Here is an 18,717-nt window from a genome sequence, read left to right as displayed (position 1 = left end):
AACCCGATCGCCTCCTTCACCTTTAACACCTTTCGCTCCTCCGCCAACAACGCCGCCTCCGCCTCCAACAAGACAACCCGATCGCCTCCTTCACCTTTAACACCTTTCGCTCCTCCGCCAACAACGCCGCCTCCGCCTCCGAGACAACCCGATCGCCTCCTTCACCTTTAACACCTTTCGCTCCTCCGCCAACAACGCCGCCTCCGCCTCCAAGACAACCCGATCGTCTCCTTCACCTTTAACACCTTTCGCTCCTCCGCCATCAACGCCGCCTCCACCTCCGAGACAACCCGATCGCCTCCTTCACCTTTAACACCTTTCGCTCCTCCCACAACAACGCCACCTCCGCCTCCAACAAGACAACCCGATCGTCTCCTGCACCTTTAACACCTTTCGCTCCTCCGCCAACAACACCGCCTCCGCCTCCAACAAGACAACCCGATCGCCTCCTTCACCTTTAACACCTTTCACTCCTCCGCCAACAACGCCACCTCCGCCTCCAACAAGACAACCCGATCGCCTCCTTCACCTTTAACACCTTTCGCTCCTCCGCCAACAACACCGCCTCCGCCTCCAACAAGACAACCCGATCGCCTCCTTCACCTTTAACACCTTTCGCTCCTCCGCCAACAACGATGCCTCTGCCTCCAACAAGACAATCCGATCGCCTCCTTCACCTTTAACACCTTTCGCTCCTCCGCCAACAACGCCGCCTCCACCTCCGAGACAACCCGATCGCCTCCTTCACCTTTAACACCTTTCGCTCCTCCGCCAAGAACGCCACCTCCGAGACAACCCGATCGCCTCCTTCACCTTTAACACCTTTCGCTCCTCCGCCAACAACGCCGCCTCCGCCTCCAACAAGACAACCCGATCACCTCCTTCACCTTTAACACCTTTCACTCCTCCGCCAACAACGCCACCTCCGCCTCCAACAAAACAACCGATCGCCTCCTTCACCTTTAACACCTTTCGCTCCTCCGCCAAGAACGCCACCTCCGAGACAACCCGATCGCCTCCTTCACCTTTAACACTTTTCGCTCCTGCGCCAACAACGCCGCCTCCGCCTCCAACAAGACAACCCGATCGCCTCCTTCACCTTTAACACCTTTCGCTCCTCCGCCAACAACGCCGCCTCCGCCTCCAACAAAACAACCCGATCGCCTCCTTCACCTTTAACACCTTTCGCTCCTCCGCCAACAACACCGCCTCCGCCTCCAACAAGACAACCCGATCGCCTCCTTCACCTTTAACACCTTTCGCTCCTCCGCCAACAACGATGCCTCTGCCTCCAACAAGACAATCCGATCGCCTCCTTCACCTTTAACACCTTTCGCTCCTCCGCCAACAACGCCGCCTCCGCCTCCGAGACAACCCGATCGCCTCCTTCACCTTTAACATCTTTCGCTCCTCCACCAACAACGCCGCCTCCACCTCCGAGACAACCCGATCGCCTCCTTCACCTTTAACACCTTTCGCTCCTCCACCAACAACGCCGCCTCCGCCTCCAACAAGACAACCCGATCGCCTCCTTCACCTTTAACACCTTTCGCTCCTCCGCCAACAACGCCGCCTCCGCCTCCGAGACAACCCGATCGCCTCCTTCACCTTTAACATCTTTCGCTCCTCCACCAACAACGCCGCCTCCACCTCCGAGACAACCCGATCGCCTCCTTCACCTTTAACACCTTTCGCTCCTCCGCCAACAACGCCACCTCCGCCTCCAACAAGACAACCCGATCGCCTCCTTCACCTTTAACACCTTTCGCTCCTCCGCCAACAACGCCACCTCCACCTCCGAGACAACCCGATCGCCTCCTTCACCTTTAACACCTTTCGCTCCTCCGCCAACAACGCCGCCTCCGCCTCCGAGACAACCCGATCGCCTCCTTCACCTTTAACACCTTTCGCACCTCCGCCAACAACGCTGCCTCCGCCTCCAACAAGACAACCCGATCGTCTCCTTCACCTTTAACACCATTCGCTCCTCCGCCAACAACGCCGCCTCCACCTCCAACAAGACAACCCGATCGCATCCTTCACCTTTAACACCTTTCGCTCCTCCGCCAACAACACCGCCTCCGCCTCCAACAAGACAACCCGATCGCCTCCTTCACCTTTAACACCTTTCGCTCCTCCGCCAACAACGCCACCTCCGCCTCCAACAAGACAACCCGATCGCCTCCTTCACCTTTAACACCTTTCGCTCCTCCGATATCAACGCCGCCTCCGCCTCCAACAAGACAACCTGATCGCCTCCTTCACCTTTAACACCTTTCGCTCCTCCGCCAAGAACGCCGCCTCCGCCTCCAACAAGACAACCCGATCACCTCCTTCACCTTTAACACCTTTCGCTCTTCCGCCAACAACTCCGCCTCCGCCTCTAACAAGACAACCCGATCGCCTCCTTCACCTTTAACACCTTTCGCTCCTCCGCCAAGAACGCCACCTCCGAGACAACCCGATCGCCTCCTTCACCTTTAACACCTTTCGCTCCTCCGCCAACAACGCCGCCTCCGCCTCCAACAAGACAACCCGATCACCTCCTTCACCTTTAACACCTTTCACTCCTCCGCCAACAACGCCACCTCCGCCTCCAACAAAACAACCCGATCGCCTCCTTCACCTTTAACACCTTTCGCTCCTCCGCCAAGAACGCCACCTCCGAGACAACCCGATCGCCTCCTTCACCTTTAACACTTTTCGCTCCTGCGCCAACAACGCCGCCTCCGCCTCCAACAAGACAACCCGATCGCCTCCTTCACCTTTAACACCTTTCGCTCCTCCGCCAACAACGCCGCCTCCGCCTCCAACAAAACAACCCGATCGCCTCCTTCACCTTTAACACCTTTCGCTCCTCCGCCAACAACACCGCCTCCACCTCCGAGACAACCCGATCGCCTCCTTCACCTTTAACACCTTTCGCTCCTCCGCCAACAACGCCGCCTCCGTCTCCAACAAGACAACCCGATCGCCTCCTTCACCTTTATCACCTTTCGCTCCTCCGCCAACAACGACGCCTCCGCCTCCGAGACAACCCGATCGCCTCCTTCACCGTTAACATCTTTCGCTCCTCCACCAACAACGCCGCCTCCACCTCCGAGACAACCCGATCGCCTCCTTCACCTTTAACACCTTTCGCTCCTCCACCAACAACGCCGCCTCCGCCTCCAACAAGACAACCCGATCGCCTCCTTCACCTTTAACACCTTTCGCTCCTCCGCCAACAACGCCGCCTCCGCCTCCGAGACAACCCGATCGCCTCCTTCACCTTTAACATCTTTCGCTCCTCCACCAACAACGCCGCCTCCACCTCCGAGACAACCCGATCGCCTCCTTCACCTTTAACACCTTTCGCTCCTCCGCCAACAACGCCACCTCCGCCTCCAACAAGACAACCCGATCGCCTCCTTCACCTTTAACACCTTTCGCTCCTCCGCCAACAACGCCGCCTCCGCCTCCGAGACAACCCGATTGCCTCCTTCACCTTTAACACCTTTCGCACCTCCGCCAACAACGCTGCCTCCGCCTCCAACAAGACAACCCGATCGTCTCCTTCACCTTTAACACCATTCGCTCCTCCGCCAACAACGCCGCCTCCACCTCCAACAAGACAACCCGATCGCCTCCTTCACCTTTAACACCTTTCGCTCCTCCGCCAACAACACCGCCTCCGCCTCCAACAAGACAACCCGATCGCCTCCTTCACCTTTAACACCTTTCGCTCCTCCGCCAACAACGCCACCTCCGCCTCCAACAAGACAACCCGATCGCCTCCTTCACCTTTAACACCTTTCGCTCCTCCGATATCAACGCCGCCTCCGCCTCCAACAAGACAACCTGATCGCCTCCTTCACCTTTAACACCTTTCGCTCCTCCGCCAAGAACGCCGCCTCCGCCTCCAACAAGACAACCCGATCACCTCCTTCACCTTCAACACCTTTCGCTTCTCCGCCAACAACGCCACCTCCACCTCCAACAAGACAACCCGATCACCTCCTTCACCTTTAACACCTTTCGCTCTTCCGCCAACAACTCCGCCTCCGCCTCTAACAAGACAACCCGATCGCCTACTTCACCTTTAACACCTTTCGCTCCTCCGCCAAGAACACCGCCTCCGCCTCTAACAAGACAACCCGATCACCTCCTTCACCTTGAACACCTTTCGCTCCTCCGCCAACAACACCACCTCCGCCTCCAACAAGACAACCCGATCACCTCCTTCACCTTTAACACCTTTCGCTCTTCCGCCAACAACTCCGCCTCCGCCTCTAACAAGACAACCCGATCGCCTCCTTCACCTTTAACACCTTTCGCTCCTCCGCCAACAACGCCGCCTCCGCCTCCGAGACAACCCGATCGCCTCCTTCACCTTTAACACCTTTCGCTCCTCCGCCAACAACACCACCTCCGCCTCCAAGACAACCCGATCGCCTCCTTCACCTTAAACACCTTTCGCTCCTCCGCCAACAACTCCGCCTCCGAGACAACCTGACCACCTCCTTCACCTTGAACACCTTTCGCTCCTCCGCCAACAACGCCGCCTCCGCCTCTAACAAGACAACCCGATCGCCTCCTTCACCTTTAACACCTTTCGCTCCTCCGCCAACAACGCCGCCTCCGCCTCCGAGACAACCCGATCGCCTCCTTCACCTTTAACACCTTTCGCTTCTCCGCCAACAACACCGCCTCCGCCTCCAACAAGACAACCCGATCGCCTCCTTCACCTTTAACACCTTTCGCTCCTCCACCAACAACGCCGCCTCCGCCTCCGAGACAACCCGATCGCCTCCTTCACCTTTAACACCTTTCGCTCCTCCTCCAACAACGCCGCCTCCGCCTCCAACAAGACAACCCGATCGTCTCCTTCACCTTTAACACCTTTCGCTCCTCCGCCAACAACGCCGCCTCCGAGACAACCCGATCGCCTCCTTCACCTTTAACACCTTTCGCTCCTCCACCAACAACGCCGCCTCCGCCTCCAACAAGCCAACCCGATCGCCTCCTTCACCTTTAACACCTTTCGCTCCTCCGCCAACAACGCTGCCTCCGCCTCCAACAAGACAACCCGATCGCCTCCTTCACCTTTAACACCTTTCGCTCCTCCGCCAACAACTCCGCCTCCGCCTCCAACAAGACAACCTGATCGCCTCCTTCACCTTTAACACCTTTCGCTCCTCCGCCATCAACGCCACCTCCGCCTCCAACAAGACAACCCGATCGTCTCCTTCACCTTTAACACCTTTCGCTCCTCCGCCAACAACGCCGCCTCCGCCTCCAACAAGACAACCCGATCGCCTCCTTCACCTTTAACACCTTTCGCTCCTCCGCCAACAACGCCACCTCCGCCTCCAACAAGACAACCCGATCACCTCCTTCACCTTTAACACCTTTCGCTCCTCCGCCAACAACGCCACCTCGTCTCCAACAAGACAACCCGATCGCCTCCTTCACCTTTAACACCTTTCGCTCCTCCACCAACAACTCCGCCTCCGAGACAACCCGATCGCCTCCTTCACCTTTAACACCTTTCGCTCCTCCGCCAACAACACCACCTCCGCCTCCAACAAGACAACCCGATCGCCTCCTTCACCTTTAACACCTTTCGCTCCTCCGCCAACAACACCGCCTCCGCCTCCGAGAAAACCCGATCGCCTCCTTCACCTTTAACACCTTTCGCTCCTCCGCCAACAACGCCGCCTCCGCCTCCGAGACAATCTGATCGCCTCCTTCACCTTTAACACCTTTCGCTCCTCCGCCAACAACGCTGCCTCCGCCTCCAACAAGACAACCCGATCGCCTCCTTCACCTTTAACACCTTTCGCTCCTCCGCCAACAACACCACCTCCGCCTCCGAGACAACCCGATCGCCTCCTTCACCTTTAACACCTTTCGCTCCTCCGCCAACAACGCCGCCTCCGCCTCCAACAAGACAACCCGATCGCCTCCTTCACCTTTAACACCTTTCGCTCCTCCGCCAACAACGCCGCCTCCGCCTCCGAGACAATCTGATCGCCCCCTGCACCTTTAACACCTTTCGCTCCTCCGCCAACAACGCCACCTCCGCCTCCGAGACAACCCGATCGTCTCCTTCACCTTTAACACCTTTCGCTCCTCCGCCAACACCTCCGCCTCCGAGACAACCCGATCGCCTCCTTCACCTTTAACACCTTTCGCTCCTCCGCCAACAACACCGCCTCCGCCTCCAACAAGACAACCCGATCGTCTCCTTCACCTTTAACACCTTTCGCTCCTCCACCAACAACGCCGCCTCCGCCTCCAACAAGACAATCCGATCGCCTCCTTCACCTTTAACACCATTCGCTCCTCCGCCATCAACGCCACCTCCGCCTCCGAGACAACCCGATCGCCTCCTTCACCTTTAACACCTTTCGCTCCTCCGCCAACAACACCGCCTCCGCCTCCAACAAGTCAACCCGATCACCTCCTTCACCTTTAACACCATTCGCTCCTCCGCCATCAACGCCACCTCCGCCTCCAACAAGACAACCCGATCGCCTCCTTCACCTTTAACATCATTCGCTCCTCCGCCATCAACGCCACCTCCGCCTCCGAGACAACCCGATCGTCTCCTTCACCTTTAACACCTTTCGCTCCTCCGCCAACATCGCCACCTCGTCTCCAACAAGACAACCCGATCGCCTCCTTCACCTTTAACACCTTTCGCTCCTCCACCAACAACGCCGCCTCCGCCTCCGAGACAACCCGATCGCCTCCTTCACCTTTAACACCTTTCGCTCCTCCGCCAACAACGCCGCCTCCGCCTCCAACAAGACAACCCGATCGCCTCCTTCACCTTTAACACCTTTCGCTCCTCCACCAACAACTCCGCCTCCGAGACAACCCGATCGCGTCCTTCGCCTTTAACACCTTTCGCTCCTCCGCCAACAACACCGCCTCCGCCTCCAACAAGACAACCCGATCGCCTCCTTCACCTTTAACACCTTTCGCTCCTCCGCCGACAACGCCACCTCCGCCTCCGAGACAACCCGATCGCCTCCTTCACCTTGAACACCTTTCGCTCCTCCGCCAACAACGCCGCCTCCACCTCCAACAAGACAACCCGATCGCCTCCTTCACCTTTAACACCTTTCGCTCCTCCGCCAACAACGCCGCCTCCGCCTCCGAGACAATCTGATCGCCTCCTTCACCTTTAACACCTTTCGCTCCTCCGCCAACAACGCTGCCTCCGCCTCCAACAAGACAACCCGATCGCCTCCTTCACCTTTAACACCTTTCGCTCCTCCGCCAACAACACCACCTCCGCCTCCGAGACAACCCGATCGCCTCCTTCACCTTTAACACCTTTTGCTCCTCCGCCAACAACGCCGCCTCCGCCTCCGAGACAACCCGATCGCCTCCTTCACCTTTAACACCTTTCGCTCCTCCGCCAACAACACCGCCTCCGCCTCCAACAAGACAACCCGATCGCCTCCTTCACCTTTAACACCTTTCGCTCCTCCGCCAACAACACCGCCTCCGCCTCCAACAAGACAACCCGATCGCCTCCTTCACCTTTAACACCATTCGCTCCTCCGCCAACAACACCACCTCCGCCTCCGAGACAACCCGATCGCCTCCTTCACCTTTAACACCTTTCGCTCCTCCTCCAACAACGACGCCTCCGCCTCCGAGACAACCCGATCGTCTCCTTCACCTTTAACACCTTTCGCTCCTCCGCCAACAACGACCCCTCCGCCTCCGAGACAACCCGATCGCCTCCTTCACCTTTAACACCTTTCGCTCCTCCGCCAACAACGCTGCCTCCGCCTCCAACAAGACAACCCGATCGCCTCCTTCACCTTTAACACCTTTCGCTCCTCCGCCAACAACGCCACCTCCGCCTCCAACAAGACAACCAGATCGCCTCCTTCACCTTTAACACCTTTCGCTCCTCCGCCAACAACACCACCTCCGCCTCCAACAAGACAATCCGATCGCCTCCTTCACCTTTAACACCTTTCGCTCCTCCGCCAACAACGCCGCCTCCGCCTCCGAGACAACCCGATCGCCTCCTTCACCTTCAACACCTTTCGCTCCTCCGCCAACAATGCCGCCTCCGCCTCCGAGACAATCTGATCGCCTCCTTCACATTTAACACCTTTCGCTCCTCCGCCAACAACGCTGCCTCCGCCTCCAACAAAACAACCCGATCGCCTCCTTCACCTTTAACACCTTTCGTTCCTCCGCCAACAACGCTGCCTCCGCCTCCAACAAAACATCCCGATCGCCCCCTTCACCTTTAACACCTTTCGCTCCTCCGCCAACAACGCTGCCTCCGCCTCCGACAAAACAACCCGATCGCCTCCTTCACCTTTAACACCTTTCGCTCCTCCGCCAACAACGCCGCCTCCGCCTCCGAGACAATCCGATCGCCTCCTTCACCTTTAACACCTTTCGCTCCTCCGCCAACAACGCTGCCTCCGCCTCCGAGACAACCCGATCGCCTCCTTCACCTTTAACACCTTTTGCTCCTCCGCCAACAACGCCGCCTCCGCCTCCGAGACAACCCGATCGCCTCCTTCACCTTTAACACCTTTCGCTCCTCCGCCAACAACACCGCCTCCGCCTCCAAAAAGACAACCCGATCGCCTCCTTCACCTTTAACACCTTTCGCTCCTCCGCCAACAACACCGCCTCCGCCTCCAACAAGACAACCCGATCGCCTCCTTCACCTTTAACACCATTCGCTCCTCCGCCAACAACGCCGCCTCCGCCTCCGAGACAACCAGATCGCCTCCTTCACCTTTAACACCTTTCGCACCTCCACCAACAACGCCGCCTCCGCCTCCAACAAGACAACCCGATCGCCTCCTTCACCTTTAACACCATTCGCTCCTCCGCCAACAACGCCGCCTCCGCCTCCGAGACAACCAGATCGCCTCCTTCACCTTTAACACCTTTCGCTCCTCCGCCATCAACGCCACCTCCGCCTCCGAGACAACCCGATCGCCTCCTTCACCTTTAACACCTTTCGCTCCTCCGCCAACAACGCCACCTCCGCCTCCAACAAGACAACCCGATCACCTCCTTCACCTTTAACACCATTCGCTCCTCCGCCATCAACGCCACCTCCGCCTCCGAGACAACCCGATCGCCTCCTTCACCTTTAACACCTTTCGCTCCTCCGCCAACAACACCGCCTCCACCTCCGAGACAACCCGATCGCCTCCTTCACCTTTAACACCTTTCGCTCCTCCGCCAACAACGCCGCCTCCGCCTCCGAGACAATCCGATCGCCTCCTTCACCTTGAACACCTTTCGCTCCTCCGCCAACAACTCCGCCTCCGCCTCCAACAAGACAACCCGATCGCCTCCTTCACCTTTAACACCTTTCGCTCCTCCACCAACAACTCCGCCTCCGAGACAACCCGATCGCCTCCTTCACCTTTAACACCTTTCGCTCCTCCGCCAACAACGCCGCCTCCGCCTCCAACAAGACAACCCGATAGCCTCCTTCACCTTTAACACCTTTCGCTCCTCCGCCAACAACACCGCCTCCGCCTCCAACAAAACAACCCGATCGCCTCCTTCACCTTTAACACCTTTCGCTCCTCCGCCAACAACGCTGCCTCCGCCTCCGAGACAACCCGATCGCCTCCTTCACCTTTAACACCTTTCGCTCCTCCGCCAACAACGCCGCCTCCGCCTCCGAGACAACCCGATCGCCTCCTTCACCTTTAACACCTTTCGCTCCTCCGCCAAGAACACCGCCTCCGCCTCCAACAAGACAACCCGATCGCCTCCTTCACCTTTAACACCTTTCGCTCCTCCACCAACAACACCGCCTCCAACAAAACAACCCGATCGCCTCCTTCACCTTTAACACCTTTCGCTCCTCCGCCAAGAACACCGCCTCCGCCTCCAACAAGACAACCCGATCGCCTCCTTCACCTTTAACACCTTTCGCTCCTCCGCCAACAACGCCACCTCCGCCTCCAACAAGACAACCCGATCACCTCCTTCACCTTTAACACCATTCGCTCCTCCGCCATCAACGCCACCTCCGCCTCCGAGACAACCCGATCGCCTCCTTCACCTTTAACACCTTTCGCTCCTCCGCCAACAACGCCGCCTCCGCCTCCAACAAGACAACCCGATCGCCTCCCACCTTTAACACCTTTCGCTCCTCCGCCAACAACACCGCCTCCACCTCCGAGACAACCCGATCGCCTCCTTCACCTTTAACACCTTTCGCTCCTCCGCCATCAACGCCACCTCCGCCTCCGAGACAACCCGATCGCCTCCTTCACCTTTAACACCTTTCGCTCCTCCGCCAACAACGCCGCCTCCGCCTCCGAGACAACCCGATTGCCTCCTTCACCTTTAACACCTTTCGCTCCTCCACCAACAACACCGCCTCCAACAAAACAACCCGATCGCCTCCTTCACCTTTAACACCTTTCGCTCCTCCGCCAAGAACACCGCCTCCGCCTCCAACAAGACAACCCGATCGCCTCCTTCACCTTTAACACCTTTCGCTCCTCCGCCAACAACACCGCCTCCGCCTCCAACAAGACAACCCGATCGCCTCCTTCACCTTTAACACCTTTCGCTCCTCCGCCAACAACACCGCCTCCGCCTCCAACAAGACAACCCGATCGCCTCCTTCACCTTTAACACCATTCGCTCCTCCGCCAACAACGCCGCCTCCGCCTCCGAGACAACCCGATCGCCTCCTTCACCTTTAACACCTTTCGCTCCTCCGCCAACAACGCCACCTCCGCCTCCAACAAGACAACCTGATCACCTCCTTCACCTTTAACACCATTCGCTCCTCCGCCATCAACGCCACCTCCGCCTCCGAGACAACCCGATCGCCTCCTTCACCTTTAACACCTTTCGCTCCTCCGCCAACAACACCGCCTCCACCTCCGAGACAACCCGATCGCCTCCTTCACCTTTAACACCTTTCGCTCCTCCGCCATCAACGCCACCTCCGCCTCCGAGACAACCCGATCGCCTCCTTCACCTTTAACACCTTTCGCTCCTCCGCCAACATCGCCACCTCGTCTCCAACAAGACAACCCGATCGCCTCCTTCACCTTTAACACCTTTCGCTCCTCCGCCAACAACTCCGCCTCCGCCTCCAACAAGACAACCCGATCGCCTCCTTCACCTTGAACACCTTTCGCTCCTCCGCCAACAACTCCGCCTCCAGCAAGACAACCCGATCGTCTCCTTCACCTTGAACACCTTTCGCTCCTCCGCCAACAACTCCGCCTCCGCCTCCAACAAGACAACCCGATCGCCTCCTTCACCTTTAACACCTTTCGCTCCTCCACCAACAACTCCGCCTCCGAGACAACCCGATCGCCTCCTTCACCTTTAACACCTTTCGCTCCTCCGCCAACAACACCGCCTCCGCCTCCAACAAGACAACCCGATCGCCTCCTTCACCTTTAACACCTTTCGCTCCTCCACCAACAACTCCGCCTCCGAGACAACCCGATCGCCTCCTTCACCTTTAACACCTTTCGCTCCTCCGCCAACAACACCGCCTCCGCCTCCAACAAGACAACCTGATCGCCTCCTTCACCTTTAACACCTTTCGCTCCTCCGCCAACAACGCCGCCTCCACCTCCAACAAGACAACCCGATCGCCTCCTTCACCTTTAACACCTTTCGCTCCTCCGCCAACAACGCCGCCTCCACCTCCAACAAGACAACCCGATCGCCTCCTTCACCTTTAACACCTTTCGCTCCTCCGCCAACAACGCCGCCTCCACCTCCAACAAGACAACCCGATCGCCTCCTTCACCTTTAACACCTTTCGCTCCTCCGCCAACAACGCCGCCTCCGCCTCCGAGACAACCCGATCGCCTCCTTCACCTTTAACACCTTTCGCTCCTCCACCAACAACACCGCCTCCAACAAAACAACCCGATCGCCTCCTTCACCTTTAACACCTTTCGCTCCTCCGCCAAGAACACCGCCTCCGCCTCCAACAAGACAACCCGATCGCCTCCTTCACCTTTAACACCTTTCGCTCCTCCGCCAACAACACCGCCTCCGCCTCCAACAAGACAACCCGATCGCCTCCTTCACCTTTAACACCTTTCGCTCCTCCGCCAACAACACCGCCTCCGCCTCCAACAAGACAACCCGATCGCCTCCTTCACCTTTAACACCATTCGCTCCTCCGCCAACAACGCCGCCTCCGCCTCCGAGACAACCCGATCGCCTCCTTCACCTTTAACACCTTTCGCTCCTCCGCCAACAACGCCACCTCCGCCTCCAACAAGACAACCTGATCACCTCCTTCACCTTTAACACCATTCGCTCCTCCGCCATCAACGCCACCTCCGCCTCCGAGACAACCCGATCGCCTCCTTCACCTTTAACACCTTTCGCTCCTCCGCCAACAACACCGCCTCCACCTCCGAGACAACCCGATCGCCTCCTTCACCTTTAACACCTTTCGCTCCTCCGCCATCAACGCCACCTCCGCCTCCGAGACAACCCGATCGCCTCCTTCACCTTTAACACCTTTCGCTCCTCCGCCAACATCGCCACCTCGTCTCCAACAAGACAACCCGATCGCCTCCTTCACCTTTAACACCTTTCGCTCCTCCGCCAACAACTCCGCCTCCGCCTCCAACAAGACAACCCGATCGCCTCCTTCACCTTGAACACCTTTCGCTCCTCCGCCAACAACTCCGCCTCCAGCAAGACAACCCGATCGTCTCCTTCACCTTGAACACCTTTCGCTCCTCCGCCAACAACTCCGCCTCCGCCTCCAACAAGACAACCCGATCGCCTCCTTCACCTTTAACACCTTTCGCTCCTCCACCAACAACTCCGCCTCCAACAAGACAACCCGATCGCCTCCTTCACCTTTAACACCTTTCGCTCCTCCGCCAACAACGCCGCCTCCACCTCCAACAAGACAACCCGATCGCCTCCTTCACCTTTAACACCTTTCGCTCCTCCGCCAACAACGCCGCCTCCACCTCCAACAAGACAACCCGATCGCCTCCTTCACCTTTAACACCTTTCGCTCCTCCGCCAACAACGCCGCCTCCACCTCCAACAAGACAACCCGATCGCCTCCTTCACCTTTAACACCTTTCGCTCCTCCGCCAACAACGCCGCCTCCGCCTCCGAGACAATCTGATCGCCTCCTTCACCTTTAACACCTTTCGCTCCTCCGCCAACAACGCCACCTCCGCCTCCGAGACAACCCGATCGCCTCCTTCACCTTTAACACCTTTCGCTCCTCCGCCAACAACGCCGCCTCCGCCTCCAACAAGACAACCCGATCGCCTCCTTCACCTTCAACACCTTTCGCTCCTGCGGCATCAACACCGCCTCCGCCTCCGAGACAACCCGATCGCCTCCTTCACCTTTAACACCTTTCGCTCCTCCGCCAACAACGCTGCCTCCGCCTCCAACAAAACAACCCGATAGCCTCCTTCACCTTTAACACCTTTCGCTCCTCCGCCAACAACGCTGCCTCCGCCTCCAACAAGACAACCCGATCGCCTCCTTCACCTTCAACACCTTTCGCTCCTGCGGCATCAACACCGCCTCCGCCTCCGAGACAACCCGATCGCCTCCTTCACCTTTAACACCTTTCGCTCCTCCGCCAACAACACCGCCTCCGCCTCCGAGACAACCCGATCGCCTCCTTCACCTTTAACACCTTTCGCTCCTCCGCCAACAACGCCGCCTCCGCCTCCGAGACAATCCGATCGCCTCCTTCACCTTTAACACCTTTCGCTCCTCCGCCAACAACGCCACCTCCGCCTCCAACAAGACAACCCGATCGTCTCCTTCACCTTTAACACCTTTCGCTCCTCCGCCAACAACACCGCCTCCGCCTCCAACAAGACAACCCGATCGCCTCCTTCACCTTTAACACCTTTCGCTCCTCCGCCAACAACTCCGCCTCCGCCTCCGAGACAACCCGATCGCCTCCTTCACCTTTAACACCTTTCGCTCCTCCGCCAACAACGCCGCCTCCGCCTCCGAGACAACCCGATCGCCTCCTTCACCTTTAACACCTTTCGCTCCTCCACCAACAACGCCGCCTCCGCCTCCAACAAGACAACCCGATCGCCTCCTTCACCTTTAACACCATTCGCTCCTCCGCCATCAACGCCACCTCCGCCTCCGAGACAACCCGATCGCCTCCTTCACCTTTAACACCTTTCGCTCCTCCGCCAACAACGCCACCTCCGCCTCCAACAAGACAACCCGATCACCTCCTTCACCTTTAACACCATTCGCTCCTCCGCCATCAACGCCACCACCGCCTCCGAGACAACCCGATCGCCTCCTTCACCTTTAACACCTTTCGCTCCTCCGCCAACAACACCGCCTCCACCTCCGAGACAACCCGATCGCCTCCTTCACCTTTAACACCTTTCGCTCCTCCGCCATCAACGCCACCTCCGCCTCCGAGACAACCCGATCGTCTCCTTCACCTTTAACACCTTTCGCTCCTCCGCCAACATCGCCACCTCGTCTCCAACAAGACAACCCGATCGCCTCCTTCACCTTTAACACCTTTCGCTCCTCCGCCAACAACGCCGCCTCCGCCTCCAACAAGACAACCCGATCGCCTCCTTCACCTTTAACACCTTTCGCTCCTCCGCCAACAACGCCGCCTCCGCCTCCAACAAGACAACCCGATCGCCTCCTTCACCTTTAACACCTTTCGCTCCTCCACCAACAACGCCGCCTCCACCTCCAACAAGACAACCCGATCGCCTCCTTCACCTTTAACCCCTTTCGCTCCTCCGCCAACAACACCGCCTCCGCCTCCGAGACAACCCGATCGCCTCCTTCACCTTTAACACCTTTCGCTCCTCCGCCAACAACGCCGCCTCCGCCTCCAACAAGACAACCCGATCGCCTCCTTCACCTTTAACACCTTTCGCTCCTCCGCCAACAACGCCGCCTCCGCCTCCAACAAGACAACCCGATCGCCTCCTTCACCTTGAACACCTTTCGCTCCTGTGCCAACAACTCCGCCTCCGCCTCCAACAAGACAACCCGATCGCCTCCTTCACCTTTAACACCTTTCGCTCCTCCGCCAACAACGCCGCCTCCGCCTCCAACAAGACAACCCGATCGCCTCCTTCACCTTTAACACCTTTCGCTCCTCCGCCAACAACACCGCCTCCGCCTCCAACAAGACAACCCGATCACCTCCTTCACCTTTAACACCTTTCGCTCCTCCGCCAACAACACCGCCTCCGCCTCCAACAAGACAACCCGATCACCTCCTTCACCTTTCACACCTTTCGCTCCTCCGCCAACAACGCCGCCTCCGCCTCCAACAAGACAACCCGATCGCCTCCTTCACCTTTAACACCTTTCGCTCCTCCGCCAACAACGACGCCTCCGCCTCCGAGACAATCTAATCGCCTCCTTCACCTTTAACACCTTTCGCTCCTCCGCCAACAACGCCACCTCCGCCTCCAACAAGACAACCCGATCGCCTCCTTCACCTTTAACACCTTTCGCTCCTCCGCCAACAACATCACCTCCGCCTCCGAGACAACCCGATCGTCTCCTTCACCTTTAACACCTTTCGCTCCTCCGCCAACAACGCCGCCTCCGCCTCCGAGACAACCCGATCGCCTCCTTCACCTTTAACACCTTTCGCTCCTCCGCCAACAACGACGCCTCCGCCTCCAACAAAACAACCCGATCGCCTCCTTCACCTTTAACACCATTCGCTCCTCCGCCAACAACACCGCCTCCGCCTCGGAGACAACCCGATCGCCTCCTTCACCTTTAACACCTTTCGCTCCTCCGCCATCAACGCCGCCTCCGCCTCCAACAAGACAACCCGATCGTCTCCTTCACCTTTAACACCTTTCGCTCCTCCACCAACAACGCCGCCTCCGCCTCCGAGACAACCCGATCGCCTCCTTCACCTTTAACACCTTTCGCTCCTCCGCCAACAACGCCGCCTCCATCTCCAACAAGACAACCCGATCGCCTCCTTCACCTTTAACACCTTTTGCTCCTCCGCCAACAACGCTGCCTCCGCCTCCAACAAGACAATCCGATCGCCTCCTTCACCTTTAACACCATTCGCTCCTCCGCCAACAACACCGCCTCCGCCTCCGAGACAACCCGATCGCCTCCTTCACCTTTAACACCTTTCGCTCCTCCGCCAACAACACCGCCTCCGCCTCCAACAAGACAACCTGATCGCCTCCTTCACCTTGAACACCTTTCGCTCCTCCGCCAACAACGCCGCCTCCGCCTCCGAGACAATCCGATCGCCTCCTTCACCTTTAACACCTTTCGCTCCTCCGCCAACAACACCGCCTCCGCCTCCGAGACAACCCGATCGCCTCCTTCACCTTTAACACCTTTCGCTCCTCCGCCAACAACGCCGCCTCCGCCTCCGAGACAACCCGATCGTCTCCTTCACCTTTAACACCTTTCGCTCCTCCGCCAACAAGACCGCCTCCGAGACAACCCGATCGCCTCCTTCACCTTGAACACCTTTCGCTCCTCCGCCTACAACGCCACCTCCGCCTCCGAGACAACCCGATCGCCTCCTTCACCTTTAACACCTTTCGCTCCTCCGCCAACAACGCTGCCTCCGCCTCCAACAAGACAACCCGATCGCCTCCTTCACCTTTAACACCTTTCGCTCCTCCGCCAACAACGCCGCCTCCGCCTCCAACAAAACAACCCGATCGCCTCCTTCACCTTTAACACCTTTCGCTCCTCCGCCAACAACACCGCCTCCGCCTCCAACAAGACAACCCGATCGCCTCCTTCACCTTTAACACCTTTCGCTCCTCCGCCAACAACACCGCCTCCGCCTCCAACAAGACAACCCGATCGCCTCCTTCACCTTTAACACCTTTCGCTCCTCCGCCAACAACGCCGCCTCCGCCTCCAACAAGACAACCCGATCGCCTCCTTCACCTTTAACACCTTTCGCTCCTCCGCCAACAACGCCGCCTCCGCCTCCGAGACAACCCGATCGCCTCCTTCACCTTTAACACCTTTCGCTCCTCCGCCAACAACGCCGCCTCCGCCTCCAACAAGACAACCCGATCGCCTCCTTCACCTTTAACACCATTCGCTCCTCCGCCATCAACGCCGCCTCCGCCTCCGAGACAACCCGATCGCCTCCTTCACCTTTAACACCTTTCGCTCCTCCGCCATCAACGCCGCCTCCGCCTCCGAGACAACCCGATCGCCTCCTTCACCTTTAACACCTTTCGCTCCTCCGCCAACAACGCCGCCTCCGCCTCCGAGACAACCCGATCGCCTCCTTCACCTTTAACACCTTTCGCTCCTCCGCCAACAACTCCGCCTCCGCCTCCAACAAGACAACCCGATCGCCTCCTTCACCTTTAACACCTTTCGCTCCTCCGCCATCAACGCCACCTCCGCCTCCGAGACAACCCGATCACCTCCTTCACCTTTAACACCATTCGCTCCTCCGCCATCAACGCCACCTCCGCCTCCGAGACAACCCGATCGTCTCCTTCACCTTTAACACCTTTCGCTCCTCCGCCAACATCGCCACCTCGTCTCCAACAAGACAACCCGATCGCCTCCTTCACGTTTAACACCTTTCGCTCCTCCGCCAACAACACCGCCTCCGCCTCCAACAAGACAACCCGATCGCCTCCTTTACCTTTAACACCTTTCGCTCCTCCGCCAACAACTCCGCCTCCGCCTCCAACAAGACAACCCGATCGCCTCCTTCACCTTGAACACCTTTCGCTCCTCCGCCAACAACACCGCCTCCAACAAGACAACCCGATCGCCTCCTTCACCTTTAACACCTTTCGCTCCTCCGCCAACAACACCGCCTCCGCCTCCAACAAGACAACCTGATCGCCTCCTTCACCTTGAACACCTTTCGCTCCTCCGCCAACAACGCCGCCTCCGCCTCCGAGACAATCCGATCGCCTCCTTCACCTTTAACACCTTTCGCTCCTCCGCCAACAACGCCGCCTCCGCCTCCGAGACAACCCGATCGCCTCCTTCACCTTTAACACCTTTCGCTCCTCCGCCAACAACTCCGCCTCCGCCTCCGAGACAATCTGATCGCCTCCTTCACCTTTAACACCTTTCGCTCCTCCGCCAACAACGCTGCCTCCGCCTCCAACAAGACAACCCGATCGCCTCCTTCACCTTTAACACCTTTCGCTCCTCCGCCAACAACGCCGCCTCCGCCTCCAACAAGACAACCCGATCGCCTCCTTCACCTTTAACACCTTTCGCTCCTCCGCCAACAACGACGCCTCCGCCTCCGAGACAATCTGATCGCCTCCTTCACCTTTAACACCTTTCGCTCCTCCGCCAACAACGACGCCTCCGCCTCCGAGACAACCTGATCGCCTCCTTCACCTTTAACACCTTTCGCTCCTCCGCCAACAACGACGCCTCCTCCTCCGAGACAACCTGATCGCCTCCTTCACCTTTAACACCTTTCGCTCCTCCGCCAACAACGACGCCTCCGCCTCCGAGACAATCTGATCGCCTCCTTCACCTTTAACACCTTTCGCTCCTCCGCCAACAACGACGCCTCCGCCTCCGAGACAATCTGATCGCCTCCTTCACCTTTAACACCTTTCGCTCCTCCACCAACAACTCCGCCTCCGAGACAACCCGATCGCCTCCTTCACCTTTAACACCTTTCGCTCCTCCGCCAACAACGACGCCTCCGCCTCCGAGACAACCTGATCGCCTCCTTCACCTTTA

The 18,717-nt window shown here is 58.5% G+C and overlaps 1 protein-coding gene across 1 annotated transcript in view; it reads left to right on the top strand.

Moving 5' to 3' along the window:
• The window catches only part of LOC140411256 (protein yippee-like 5), an 83,172-nt gene that overhangs the window by 44,655 nt on the left and 19,800 nt on the right, over nucleotides 1-18,717 (top strand). The window lies entirely within an intron of this gene.

This window comes from Scyliorhinus torazame, chromosome 4, assembly GCF_047496885.1.
Source record: "Scyliorhinus torazame isolate Kashiwa2021f chromosome 4, sScyTor2.1, whole genome shotgun sequence".
In the NCBI taxonomy this organism is placed as follows: domain Eukaryota; kingdom Metazoa; phylum Chordata; class Chondrichthyes; order Carcharhiniformes; family Scyliorhinidae; genus Scyliorhinus; species Scyliorhinus torazame.
This window is presented reverse-complemented; position numbering and strand designations above follow the sequence as displayed.